Source organism: Thermobia domestica, chromosome 13 (assembly GCF_964235325.1).
Source record: "Thermobia domestica chromosome 13, izTheDome1.hap1.1, whole genome shotgun sequence".
In the NCBI taxonomy this organism is placed as follows: domain Eukaryota; kingdom Metazoa; phylum Arthropoda; class Insecta; order Zygentoma; family Lepismatidae; genus Thermobia; species Thermobia domestica.
Window position 1 is genome coordinate 178,985,345 of NC_137466.1, and position 15,728 is coordinate 179,001,072.

General features: G+C 36.5%; 1 protein-coding gene across 1 annotated transcript in view; it reads left to right on the plus strand.

Annotated features, from left to right (window-relative positions):
* SCAP (SREBP cleavage activating protein) overlaps window positions 1-15,728 on the plus strand; it is a 441,101-nt gene that overhangs the window by 281,519 nt on the left and 143,854 nt on the right. The gene's annotated exons all lie outside the window — the stretch shown is intronic.

The window sequence follows — 15,728 nt, forward strand, 5'->3', positions numbered from 1 at the left end:
GTGACTCTTCCTGTTCCGGTGACAAAGAACTGGGGGGAGCGGGCTATACACAAGCCAGGAGCCGTACTTCCCATTTAGGGAAGGACGAGAAACGCCATACTTTCAGGAATTATTCATTGACTATCTAGGATGTTAAAAAGTAGGTAATAGACTGAGTTCTTGCCCTTGTACTTAGGGTGTTTAGGTAGTGCAACAGTAAGATGTATCCTCGTGCACGGGAGATGAGAAGTAGTTGTTCTTAACTATTACCCAGGTAAAATTCAATACTCTGCGTTGAAGGACATATTTGTAAGGAACACATTTCTGGAAGTAACAAATTTAAATAGTAAAGTGATACAGCCGTATTTAATGATTACAAGTGGTAGAAGACTGTTAAAATAATTAAGTACATATAAAATAAGACTCCATTATGTATTATTTTCTGACGGTGTAGTATTTTTGCACAATGTACGAAAGCTTATTATTTTTGACATTACTGTTGTATCGCCGGACCAATTTGAAAATAAAAGAAAAGTACCAAAATGTACTGCATTCGGTTATATTTGGTAGGACTACATTAAGTTACCGGTACGTTAGATTATGTTATTAGGCATGTAGTTTTACTATACGAATCCATAGTATAAGTAGTAGTAGTAGTGGGAGTAATACAGTAGTGGTAGTTGTAGGAACGGGTTAGAAGCCCCATAGGGGTTCGTTGGGTTCTGTTCTCGACATGAAATGGGCAAATTAAAGACTTGCCCAAATTTTTCTGTGCATTTTACAGTCTATGGATCCATATAGTAAAACAAGTGTACCTCTCCGCGAAATAGTCCATTCGCCTCTACATACAGTGCCGCTTACAACATCAAAAACAATCAGCAAATACAAGCACTTTCTTAACTTTTGCTATTCACCTTATCTGACTTTCACTTATTCTTCCTCACAAACTTAAATAAATTCTTCAATTGACCCGGTAAATTTCCTTAAATTGGTCCGGCGATACAACAGAAAACTCTTAATTTTTACCAGTGTGGGTCACTAATGTAAATCTATTACAAATATGTGTTTTTTCACTACCCTTGTCTGCGCATGTACCCACCGTTACTAATGCACCTGCTCCCAATGGACGCGCGCTAACTGTCTTTGCTTTACCGTGACTGGTTAGATAGAATTCGTGCCTTTTAGTGACCACCTAGCGCAGGTTGGTTTTTTGCATTGTTTTTTTATGGCATATGTTCGTACACTGTATTTATACACAGGTCGTGAAAGTATTGTAATTTTTCAACAACTACTTCTGGTGGCCCCCGTGAATTTCGTCTACGCTGAATGGGATTGTGCCATGTCGCCCAGCGCAAATCTTTTGGAGGATAATAAGATGGAAGCTAGTGAAAGGATTATAATTTTTCAAATATTATTTTGAGTAGTGTACCTAAACTTGATCTTCACGATAGTTATTTGTGGCATAACTGTGCACCAACCTATTTTTTTCATTCTTCGAACGGTTCCCTAAGGCATTCCTGTAGCATCCCCAAACAATTACATACAGGTTGATTGTATGCGTGCAAACTAATCTGACATAAGTAACTATTATCAAGCGAAAACACACCAACATGTGCTACGTGGCCGTAGAAGCAAGAATTATGTCTGTTTCGAGTCAGAACAGAACGAAGCTAGTGAGTGACAATGTTTAGCAGAAGGGGTTCAGCATTTTTTTCTAAAAAATGTTACAACTTCGGTAGTTTTTGTTTACATTAAGTTAAGGTTAGTTCCGGTTAGGTTAGGTTACTTTATGTTAGATTATATTAGTGTAGGGATCCAGCATAATTGTCGAAAAATGATAGAATTTCGCTTATTTCTATTAATATTAGGTTAGTGTAGATTATTTTAGGTTAGTTTAGTTTAGTTTAGGTTAGACTTGGTTAGGTCTAAGTGCTTGCATCTTCCATTTTTCCCGTCAATTTTGTATTTTTTTACGTACTTCTGGATCCCGTCTGCTAAACATTTACCGTAGTGAGTCTTCGCAGGAGTGCTTCTGTGGGAAGCAGGCGTGAAGCGACGGTGAGTATTCGTATTACTATGTATTTGCTTTCCATGGTTCGTTTATAAACATAAGTGAACTTTGCTATGAATTGTGTCATTCCAGGTTAGTTGTCAGAGTTTTTGTTACAAACAGTTCATATTAGGATTGTCTTAATTGTATTAAAACCAGTACATATTGCTGATATTTCATAAAACGTATCTACACTGTCAACCAATAAGTAACTGTGCTATTTGTAAATGGAAGTTACTGAGCTCGTGCGACCGTCATGTGATTCTGGACCGTGTCTGACGTGTTCCTATGCACAAAGAAGCAGTGGTGCAGAGCCGTTGATTTTTGATGAGGGTGCAGCATGAGTTGCCACTTCAATAGGTTGTTCAACCAGTCATTAACATACTTTGTAAGACCCTGGAACATACAATTTTTTTAACGCGGATAAAGTGATGAAAACCGTCAGCCAGTTCTTTCATGCAGCTGTAGGGTACCCGTTTTCATTAAAGTACTTATATTAGAGGTGCACCATTTCGAATATTCAGGCAGAGTAACTTGACATAACTAGCCTAGCGTATGTTTGTTTTAGTTGAATCCTGATAATTTCAATACCCGTTACAGCAATTTGACATCATCTAAGTGATTCTGAAGAGTTTAAATCGAGTTGCCTCACATGATCGTTTTCTTCATTAGTTGACCAACACAACTTAAGGACACTGCTGAAGTATTTGGGAAAACCATCGTGTGAAGATTTGGTTTAAACTCATGAGGGACACTCACTCAAATCTATAGTTATACAAATTATGAAGGAGAGAAGTCACGTAACCAACTAATCTCAAATTACAGTACAACGGCATATTTGTTTATGCACAAGTTAAGATGTAATGGTGCTAAACATACATACAAAAGGGAAAAGCAAAACAAAATGATAGAAATAAGCAATTGTGAAAAAACATGCGAGTAGTCTATTAATAATGCAGAGTGAGACTTTCTTGGAAGAAAGCCTTCCGAATATTCACTACAAGAAGTTATTTGAACTGATTAGTGTGATGTAATAGGTGTGTATCATATTCAATATCTACTGATATAAAAGTGATTTATTGGTATGACGTAGTGGAAGGACTGTGTGAAAATATGCGTTTTAAATAGGAAGTTAATACAGATTGATCAACACTTAACAAACAGTGTGCCGACTTGCAACAAGTTTTTTGATAGTTTCATACAGAAACAGTATTACTGCATCTTGAAAGCTGAGTCTGAATATTTAAGTCAAATGAAAGTCAACCTCGGTGATTCTGATTTGATACAACTGGCAAATTTTGCTTCTGTTGTTACGTTTGTAGTTCGGGATGAAATATGAAAGTGATCCTTTTTTAATATAACACTTGCTGCCTATACATTTCAGACGCAGCTAATTCACTATCTAGGAAATTTTGCGTTTAGTCACAAAATATATGCCAGTGACTGCGTAGCTGGTTATTATAAAAAGTAAAAGAATCTACTATACCTTGGTCATCATGAATCTGACTTATTTGCTGGAATTGAAGTTCTTTGGCACTACTTATGGCAAAGGTCTTTGAGATTATGCCAGTTATACAGTAAAAGATAAGCATCAAGAACAAGTCTCCAAAGAGCGTATACAAACGAGTTCCTAACCCCTCCAGATTTATGAGTTTGTTGATAAATTTAGGAATCTGCTACATATTTCGTCAATGTTGAACGGTATACCTTTTTATAATGAATATAGGTGCTGGTAGTATAAAATAGGTTGTACACAACTGTAATATAACCATTATGTTCCCGATGAGCTGCCAGAGTATTTCTGTTTATTCTTTATTACCTTAACTATTTTTTCTCTAACCTCGTTCGCGATTCACAGAAATAGACAAACAGTCCCATCTGCTACATAATTGCTTGCATTTACGATCAGTGGTGGCTTACACTGGTTGAGAATATTAGTCCGGAACATAAGGATTTGTACGTTCAGTTCTTCAAACCAGTGGAATCAAGGCTATTATTTGCGAAATCAGCTGTTAGCTCATGGATACCTTTATCACTGATTATGTGAAAACACACAATTAGAACTGATTATACGTACAGGAAGAAAGGATCATATTTCAAAGTTTGCAGTGAAATATCATACTCATGTGTGCAATTGACGTACCGTATGTTGTAAATACCACTGTGTTACAACAAACATGTTATTAGATGTATTCAGATGAGTATTATGTTACGTTCTCTACAAAATATGTGTCACTCTCTGTAATTTGAGATCAGTTGGTAAGTAACTTCTTTCCTTTTCAAGTCGCATACTGCAAAATCGAAAACCCTGTTTTATTATAAGTAGCAGTACATCATAACTAAGTTTTTTTTTTTTTTTTCCACTTCTCTCACCAGAGGTATTAAAATGCGAACATCGGCAAAATTCCATACATGGCCATTTATTACGGCTCATAAAATTACAGCAATTCATTTCTAAGATTTTATATACCTGTATGAAGGATGAAAGTGTGTTCATGTATGAAGTCCTGTATTTAACCGCTCAAGTGTAGAGTGTTTATGGAGAAGTCGATTTCAAAATATAAAATGTGTTCGAAAATGAAATGAAAACAATAGAAAAACTAAATAAATTGATCTTTTCTTTCTATCCGTTGCAGCAAATTGTACAACCGAGCCCCGTAAGCAAATTATAATGAGAAGTTATCTGTGAATTTATACCATCCGTACTTAAGTCAAAGCGGATATACACATCATTCCCACTGCAACTCGTTATTGCGAACGGCGTATATCAACCTACTCCTCTTCATTCTTTTCGTGGCTTAAACATGGTGTTTTGACTGAGTTAATTAATAATTTTGAAACACACTTATTGAGGGAGGTAAATGTTTATAATGTTATACATGTTCAATGATGTTCGTTTCACATCTGTGCCATTTTCATTTGTGTTGATTTGTGCTGATTTTTCTGCAATTTGGTACTCGTCATGAGGGAACATGACGGCCGTGGACAGGCTGATTTTTATCATCATACCCTTTTATAAAGCAGAAACATACGAACATGTATACAAAATGGTCAAATTTTTAAAAACGGTCATGCAACCAACGTTTGCCTCCGGTGATTCTCATGGAATGATCCATAAGCATAGTAAACAGTTTAAACATTGACTTTTATTTTTATTTATTTATTTATTTATTTATTTATTTACCGGGATCTACTCGATAATGGTTGTAACATCAAACTAAAAAGTGTACTGACCTTTGCACGAAATCTAACTGTTTGAATGGAAGGATTCACAGGCAAAAGTTATTGAAGCGACCTTGATATTGAAGGAATCGTAGGATGATTGTAACCGTTTACCAGAAGAATGATTGTCTTCAGAATCTAATATTATAATAATAATAATATCTCTTAAGTTTTTGATTGACTCTTCCTCTAGAAGTTTCCCATTTACTTAACAAGTAATGCCCATCATTAACTTGTAACAATTACTGAAAATGTAAAACCAAACTCAAGAATTCTAGCTATCATTCTAGTTACATATTTTTGTAATTCGCGAATATTACTTGCCGAGCTTTCGACTCTCTCCTGGAGACTTAGTCACGGAGGATTAAAAAAAAAAAGAATAAAAATTAAAATATCAATGAATAAAATGGAATGAACTAACCGATGTAAGAACTGTGCCGAAAAACACGTTGTCAAGTACACCTATTAAACATCAAATGGTGATGATGCACTCTGCAATATGGCGGAGTCGATTTCTGACAATTAATTTATATTCACAAATTCATTATGAGTGGAAAGTCAGTGAAATACAATGAACAAGAAACGCAACGGAGACTCTGTATGTTCACTTTTAATTTGAAGATGAATTTGTAAGGGAAATTATGGACTCGGTGCATTTTTCTTTAATGTAATCTCTAGCTTTGTAACTTAACAGTGAACCAGGTTGAATTTTCAAATTCCCAAATTTGCACTACATAAAATGATGTTTTAATTTATTTTCAAGTCATTCGACCAGGATTTCTTTATTTTCTGTATATATATATATATTGTGTACGATCTTCTCACTCAGTGTGAAAACGGTCCTCGTATCAGAACCTGCCCCTTTGTCACACACATAGACAGTAATAAGTAATTCCGTCGTGGCTACATGCTTAGTGTATGCGCATTCGGCACAGAAGGCCCGGGTTCAGTTTTCAGTAAGAGTTCATTTGGTTAAGATTCTATGTTATGCTGTAGGTCCACGTCTCATAATGCTGAAAGGACGCTAAACTCCAGTGAGCTAACAATTAAGTAGTTTACCAGATATGGATACGAGATATAGGGTTCACACTGTTAAGAAAATTAAAATATGTCAGGAAAATGCTTCAAAATATGCCGAGAATAAGTGAAATTGCTATGCTATCAGAGCAATTTCACTGAAATGAAATTGCACAGAGTGTCAGGGAAAGTGATGAGATTTCAGTGTTCGTGTTGCGCAAGCGATGTTAACAAATATTGTAGCTGCTCAGGGAACATAACGAAGAACACCTCAAATAATCAGTGCAGGTTCAAAAATATGATGATTAAAAGGCTGTGAAAAGATAATTATCTCTAGAAATGTTGAAGCTTGAGAAGGTTAGTGTATAATTATTATTTAGTACTAAATACAGTAAGAAAGTAAACAGCTTAAACTGTATTTAAAAAAGTAAAAAAGGAGAACTTGGACGGCTATGGGAATGGTGAAGGCTGATTAAAATAATTCTGTTTTTCTAATCCGCACCACAAATTATAATGTAGGGAGAATTTACATACTTCAAGCATGGAAATTCAGGGAAATTATCAGAATTTCAGTGTGAACTATGGGGAAAAATTCTCATTCTTCTTCAAAATAATAATGATTATTATTATTTGTTTAGGATTTTTTAAATCTATATTCTGATAATTTGCCTTGCGGCAAAAATCATGAAAGAATTACCAGTAACGTGTTACTAAATTGTTTTTTAAATTTTAATTATTTTTCTCAGAAAGTAGGCCTATAAAGTTTTCAAAACTAGTATATGGTTCACTTTAAGTTCATGTATATAGAAATAGAGTTAAAAAAAAACATGTAGATACATTTTACCCTTTTCTTATCCGACTATTGATTTACCACATAACTTAAAGTGGATGACGTGTACCAGAGGAAATCGCAACTGCGATAATTTTATATTAAATATGTCGTCAATCATTTACTTTTCATAGATGAAAAGAGAAAAAAGAGCACGTAAATTTCTTGAATCTAAGACAGGAACCAGGGCCTAGAGGTGAATGGTACTTACCAGGTTATGGTGTATGATGATGATGTAAATAATAATCGATGATAAAAGAATAATAGAAAGAAACACAGAGGTTTTGTTAAACGCTTGCGGGGACATGGATTTGGAAAGTAAATGTAGAGAAAACTAAATACACACATTAAGATTCGCCGGGATCGTAATACTTCATTATGGATGCATTAAAATATATAATTATACTTTCGACAAAACAAAAAATTCGTGTTATTATCCAGTTCAAAATCTTTTGTTGTCGCAAATTCTGTCGAAAAATTTGAAGCTTAAAATATATAAAACAGTAATCATGCCTTTTGTGTTGTCTGATTGCGAAACATGGTCGCTTACTCTGAGGGAAGAACGCAGACTGGAAGTATTTGAGAATAAAATCCTGAGACCAATATTCGGACCCAAGAGAAACGGGAATGGCGGAAACTTCATAACGAGGAACTTTATAATTTATGACGTTTACCAAACAAGGGTCATCAAATCTAGGAGGCTAAAGTAGCCAGGTTATGTAACCAAAATGGAATAAAGTTTTAGCTTTAAATCCAGTCGGAAAATGACCATTAGGAAGACCTAGGCGCAGATGGGAAGACAATATTAAGATGGGGTTTGGAAAAATAGGAATTTGTAATAGAAACTGGATCTAGTTGGCTAAGTACAGAAGTCAGTGGAGAACTTCTGTGAGCGTGGCATTGAACCTCCAGGTTCCATAGATCATAGAGTTAGTTAGTTAATAACACACTTGAAATATTAGTTACACAAAGTAATTAGATTACACACGGAAACCTATAAATTCTGATAAAATGGACAAAAGATTTTAGAATTGCCCCTCCACAATGCTAGTTTTAAAAAGATTGTTTCAAAAAATATTTTCATGCCTTCATTGATTGTAACTAATGTAAGCAACAGTCCAATCTATAGGAAAAGATTCTTTAGAAAATATGTCTGATAACTATTTTTTTGTTACTTCTGTGCCTTGACGTATCTGGCTATTCTTAAGTTATCTTAGCTGTTTTATTTATCTATTTATTTATTATTTTAATAAACTGTAATTGTATGCAATCGACGTTTGCAAAGCAACCCTGTTCTTACCAGTCGTGTACTACTTTCCTCAGATGGCTAAAGCATGGTGTTCATCACATCACGTCCAGTATGGCCTATTTTATCTCCACCCGCTGTACATCACATTAACCTGTAAAGAACTGGAAATATTTCTACCTTTACACGTACTTTCATTACCCTATTAATGAGCTTTAAAAGTTGACAGTGAGTTACTGGATGCATACTGTTTCAAGAGATCCTTACTCTTCATCAATTTGAAATCCAAACAATTGGAGTGATTCTTAAGTTTCCAAGAAACACACTATGTTTAATGCAAACAAGATTTTAAAGGAAGTTACCTTGAAGCATTGGGAGTTGAATTTTCACTTTTTGCTTCTGAATGATGTGAGCAGTGGCGTATTTAGGGGGGCTTCCGGGCGTAAGCCCCCCCGAAATCTTATTTACTATAGTAAAGTATATGAAATATCTTGCAGAATTTTCACATATTCAGGCAAAACCCCCCGAAACAAAATCGTAAATACGCCACTGGATGTGAGTGATAAGTAGTAGGCCTATTGAGAAGATTCAGAAACACAAACGCAATCTTTCATGTAAATCGATAATTTTTTTTACAACATCTATTGTTAAGCGTGCTTTTTAAAGATGATTGAATACACCGTCTTGCCTGTGCCTAATATCAACCCCAAACAATTAAAAAATATGCTTTTTTCGTGGAACATATTTGTAAAAGGAAAAAGGGTAAATTCATACGAGGAATATACAAACAGTAAACTGTGGCGAAGATTTGAAATCAGGGGTGGAACTTGTGGGAGATCCTCGACGTAAAGGAAGAATAACGTGGTGCAAAATTGACAGCTGTACAAGAAAACTTTACTATTAGGTATGAGTTTTGAAAAGGAGTGTTTGTAGTATGCTTTTAAATTAATTTAGAACAACACGTTACACATTTTCGGCTGTTTATAAAACTTTTCGAGCCCGGGCTTTTAATAATATTTATATGAAAAGTGTAATTGTTTTTTAATATTAAAATTCATAAACATTATTTGCGGAAAGAGTACATCTTGAGATCTTCGTGCATAGAAGGATTTAATCTTCACGTAATCGATTTAACATAATTTAGAAAAATCAAATAATTTCTGGGTAAATTACTGTGTCACATTAATTAAGAAGGAAGGCTTCTAGAAACATTTTTATCAGGTTATCAAGGAGAGGAAAATCTGTAAATTGCCTCATAACTATCATATCAGTTTTCAGTGGAATTGAAAATACCTGGAACAGTCATTTCGAGTAAGTTGCTTGTTTATTCTTACGCCTTATCCTCATGTGATTGATTCCTAAACATACGCCACCTGCATTTGTGCGAATGAAGTACAATGTTTTAATCAAGAAAGAAATATAACCAAAATACAGTTATTATCGTAGCTGAGGGCACGTGGTGAGATAGATCGCCTGATTCATCGTCATTTCATATTCGAAAGAAGTGAAAATATGATACATCATATTTTTTTCACTTATCTGAAGAAACATTTTTTTTATCAATGTCCTATTTCCGTATACTCAGTTAACTTTCACCAAACCAATATCATAGTTCAGTGCCTTTTCTGATATCTTGCACAATCTAAGGTAGATTCTCAACCATCGTAATATATTTAAATTTCAAAATTTCCCACTGAAAAACGAACCCGGGACCCCGTGCAGCAAAGACGTGAGCGCAAGCCACTAGACCAGCGGAGAGGGTTCAGAACGGGAGGGCTAATTTCTGTCTTAGATGTACATTTTCTTCATAAAGTACTTTCATAAAATAGAAAGGCAAAAGCCATGGTGAGTGGAACGAAGGGGTCGGTGTCAAATATAGGAGGGGAAAGAATAGAACAAGTGACTATTTTTCGATACCTGGATGGTATTATTAGTAATGATATGAAATGTATAACGTGAAATAAAAGCAATGATAGGAATGACGAAAGAAACCTGTAGAAGGAAGGAAGTACTATTTTGTGGAACCTTGAATAACAAGTTGAGAAAAAGACTCATGAAATGAATGCTTCGTGTGGAGTATTGTACTGTATGGGTCAAAAACATGGACATTACGCAAAAATGAAAAACGACTGAAAGCTTTCGAAATGTGGGTATGGAGAAGAATGGAGAGAATTAACTGGGTCGAGCGGAAAACGAATGAGAATGTGTTAGAAATAGTGGGGGAGAAGAGAACAATTTTAGATATTAAGAAGAGGAAGAGAAACTGGTTAGGAATTGGCTAAGAAGGAACTATATCATGAGAGACGTGCTAGAGCATGGTGGCAGGAAAGAGAAGGAGGGACGAAGAAAACTACAATTAATGGACGATATCAAAGCAAAAACCATGGTGCATGGAGGCTTCTCAGTTGCAGCAAATGGCTTGCTATAATGGCAGAATACCTATGATGATGAATATGGAGAGGATATGAGTTATACAAAACAGTTTATGTAGAATTCGCGTGAGGTATTTTTTTTTTAATTGACTAAATGGTACTTTCATAGAATAATTATCTCACTGAGTTAAGTCCACGAGGGGCTGTAGGCTGCTACAGGAATTTTTGACTGATTGAGGTTTAATGAGGACGTCAACATCGAATCTATTATGTCCCTGTCATGTGCACGGATTTTAATGAGTGATGCGTGTGGTTTCAATGACTGATAGGGTTTTGTCACTGTTAGTTTTTAGACTTGCAAATTATGCTATGCACAAGTGTTCCATGAAAACATACCACATGTACCCTAACATTATACTAAAATAGGAGTTGGTTGAAATTTACTAGAATTTCTGGTTTCATAGAGCCAAAAGGTTAGAGATGTCGAGAAGCAGGTTTTTGGAATCGATTCAACATCACAAGGATAGTTTTCACCACCGCTGACTCTCTATCGACACCGGAAGTGGTAGAAATCAACCGTTCCCTCTTTCAACGTTTATCGCCATTGAACAGAACGGTAATACATAGCTACAAGTGGCTTCTGGAACCGGTTCAGCATCTGAAGGAAACATACCATAACCCCTCCCCTGTGTAACACTACCAAAACCGGAAGTGGTTGAAGTTTACTAGTACTTGCCGGTTTTAACCTTTATGCACCGGAAGGGGTTTGAACAAAATCGTACTCTCACGTTGGGTACCCTAGTGACTCCCCTAATTAACACAAGGTAATGATTCATACCTCGTTGGAAAGCTTATGAAACACTGATTCCAACGAGGTAACACTTGTGTAGTTCCCGTCCTATTCGTAGAAGAGGAGGAAGAAGAAAAATAATCCTAAAAATATATGAAGAAATAGAATTTGGGGGGACGCTGGCAATTGTTTCTTTCTTCAAACATTTGTGAATGTGTGTGTGTGTATGTGTCAAAGAAAATTATTATGTTTTACTGAAAAGAAAGACGTAATAAATTCGTTTTATGTTGGAAATATTCTAAAATGCGTAGAACAATTCATTGAATTTGACATCCGCTCCCCCTTCCCTAGTACCACGTTGTATGCATACCATTTTTTCCATTATTGTCTGTAGAAAATACAGAAACAAGAATTATACTTCTAGACTAATTCAGTGAAAAGGTATTTTCTCTTATATGGAACCGTCTAGAAAATAACTGTAATTTACGTCATAAAAACTGAGACTCAAAAAATTGGGCAACTTTACCCTTCCCCTACTTCCCCGATATAAGCACAAAGTACTTTTGCACGGATTACTTAATTGCTTTACGTACCAGTTTTTATGACTGTAACCCCAAGGGGTAGAATGCTCTCCCCCCAAAAAAAACCCGATGCAAAAAAGGCATAAACTTTACCCTCTACGCTGTATGGCGTGGGAGACCCGGGTTCGATTCGCGGCGGGAGTTCATGTGGTTCGGATTCCATGTTCATCAGTAGGTCCACGTCTCATATAGCCTCACTGTTGAAAGGGACGCAAAACTAAAATCAACTCAACTCAACCCCTCTCCGCCGTGTGGCGTGGGAGACCTGGGTTTGATTCCCGGCTGGAGCTCATATTCGGATTCCACGGTAATCAGTAAGTCCACATCTCATATAGCCTCGCCGCTGAAAGGGAAGCTAAACTAAAATCAACTCAACTCAACTCCTCTCCGCCGTGGTATCCCCTTACACACAGACATAAGATGCATATTGACAGCAAGCTTCATCCTTCAGGAACACATTGATTCCAAAATTATCTTCCTAGCTTAATTAGGGGCTGCAATCCGAAAAGCCGACCCCAGCTAACTGGGAAAAATACTTAGAAGAAGAAGAAGAGCTATTAAGGTTTAAAACCTTAATGCAGCAGTTGTGTCCTTCGGTGTTTAAAGGTTAATGTAGAATTAAAATTGTAAGAGATGTCGAGAAGCCTTGTTTTGAAGTCGGATCACAGTCTGAAGATTGAACTATTGCCAGATGACAAACTGGTTAACTTTTAAGTATTAATGTTAAATAACCTAATTTGTTATTAAGATAATGGTACAAGAGAAGGTATCTGCGACTTTTATAAAATTAATTTTAGGAAAGTGTCCCAGACAGTGATTTTTTCTTTTCAAAATTGAGACGTAAATGTAACTGGATGTAAAGTTTATCTTATGATTTGAGTTTGAGATTTTGTGGTTTGCATGTCTAATGTAATACCAATATTCCCACCACACTATCTCGCCACCAAGAGAGGTAAGTTACAGGGCTATTGCACCAGTCTTGACATTTCCGCAATGCGACAGAAAGTGTTTAATATATTCGTAATCATTGTTTTAAAATTGAGAGAGGAAGATAAATTTATTCACAACTGAAAACGCATTTAAAATCAAACAATTCAAACGAAATTAACGCTACAGGATATATTGTATGTCTGTAAAGGGCATGCCGATCTCAACATGAAAGCCCCGACCCAACGGCTATCGTATAGGACAAGCTGATTATTTGACCCGTACTCAAGAGTTGTTCTTATTTGTGACTAGCTGCCATTCTTCGTATGGGTCAGATAAAATATCTATGTAAAGAAATTAAACAACGAAGGGGAAAAGAATACCGGTCATTTTCTACTACTTTTGCATATCCCGGTAAACACCCTCTGAGACTCCCTGGTTCTCAGCGACCGCGAAAACTATGGGTTTGACACTAATATCTGTTATTTTGGATTATTTTTACGTCTTGGTACCCTCCCCTCGGTGACCTCCGGCCCGCAGCCTAATGGGGTGGATTTGAAAGTTAATGCGATCGGAGTTTCACCATTGATCTCAGCGATCGCGAAAACTATGAATTTGACACTAATATAGGTAATTTTCTACTACATTTACATGTCCCGGTAAATGCCCCCCCTGAGACCCCCCCTTGTTTGAATTTTAAAGAAATGAAAATGCTTCATCTTGGTCTGGGGTCTGGACCAAGCTACCCGTGACCAAAGTATGGTAACTCACTGTCCACTCGTCTGGTCCCCTGGCTGCACACAGACACACACAAACACTTTATTTCATTTATATTAGATAGGTACCATACAGAAGGTTTGACTACTGCTTGCGTTAGTCAAGCTCTTAGTGAACTAATTCGTGGCTAAGCGGTTAGCGTACTGGTTCGATTCCCGGCGGGAGCTCATGTGATTCGGATTCCACGTTAAATTGTTGGTCCATGTCTCATATAGCTTCGCTGCTGAAAGGGATGCTAAACTAAACAATCAAATCAGATCAAGCCCGTAGTATGATGCTAATCACACGTAAGAACGACTCTGAATAAGGCTCATTGCCTGTAGAGAACATGCAGCTAATAGTTTAAAGGCACTAGTCGAGCAACAAAATGGGTGTAGTTAGGTGTGAATTAGTGCTGTTAAAATTCGAATAATTAATTGTTCAAATAACAGCAAAAAATGTTTTAGTAGTTGTGTGAGTGAGGAAAACACGAATAATTTTAACAGTGTACATCATAGTCTGTGTCTGGAATGCCAAGTCGACGCCAAGTGAACTCGTGTTGTGCAACTAAATGACTTCGAGCGTGACCGTATAGGGGACTAGCGATGCCAGGTGGTCGTTCAGCAGAATTGCCATCCACTGGGTCGTAGCCCACCCCAATGGTCTGGTAGCTAGAGCATACCTTTGGTGCAGAGTTCAACTCCCAGTGAGATAACATTGAATATTACGACCAGTGGTCGAAGTGAGACGTTATGCGGTGGTATGCCATACCGCCTCTGGATATTCAGTGATGAAGGCATACCGCCTCTGGTTTTTCAGTGATCAAGGCATACCACGTCACTAGAGAGTAGGTGCTAAATACTTTTAATAAATCTATTTTTACACACAGTTATTGACGAATAGCTTTGCACGTAAGGAGATTTTATTTCTTATGTAGAAATAATTTCTAAGTTGACGACACCGACATTTTTGTTATATTTTTCCTACTTTTTTGTTTTTAAAATGAAGTGCCTTCAAAGAAGTTAATCTAGTTTATACCTTGATGCTCATATTGAATTTTTTCTTTCGCATGTATATCTTCGTGTGTTAATGCATTAGAATTGTTTTAAACATGGGTGGATTTAGGGGTTGTCCGGTGTGGCAGCGGATCTTCCGGGGATTTAGAATTTCCTCTGTCGAGTGGGGGAATTCGGGAGTTTTCCCGCAGAAAATTGTTGATATAAAAGCTCTATTTTTGAGCATTTTTGTGTATAATTCTCTATAATACAACTATTTTTTTCAGAAAGTTGTTTGGAGGTGATCAAAGTCTCTCTCTATGTCCCCACGTAACTACAGAGAAGCTCTCCAATGGTTTTAAGTCATTATATAAATAGAAATGTAATATTTAGGCAACATACCCTCACTGTATTTCAAAATTTAGATAACTGGTATGTCGTGTCAAAATCGTAATAAAACATACCGCCTCTGCTTTTTTCCTCACTTTGAACACTGATTACGACGGTCCGGATTCTATTTTAGACTGTAGATTCAAGTCTCATATGGTTTTGATACTGAAGAAGCACGCCCTGATCAACCTGTATTTCTACCATGCCTACAACAAGCGGACGCACTAGGTCGAAATATTGAGGAGGTCTTGCAGTCCGGGAAGGGAATACGTCTGGTTTAGATCCAACTCTAAGCTAAATCCACACCTCGTAAAGGCTCTGGTTTGGAAGGGTATATCACATTCCAGACAAACAAATGAGATCACTAGGTGGATAGTAGGATAAGTTTTGAATTCAAGATTTATGGAGGTCAAGGTCTGCGAAAATTGTGATAATGATATCTGTGTTTGTTTACGTAATAGGAAAGACAAAGAAATTCAAGACTCCGACTCTCCGAGCGAATTTAAACCAGAGTTGTATGTAAATGAATGTGTGTGGAAAATCAAGTTTAGACTTTCAATGTGTAAAATACTGT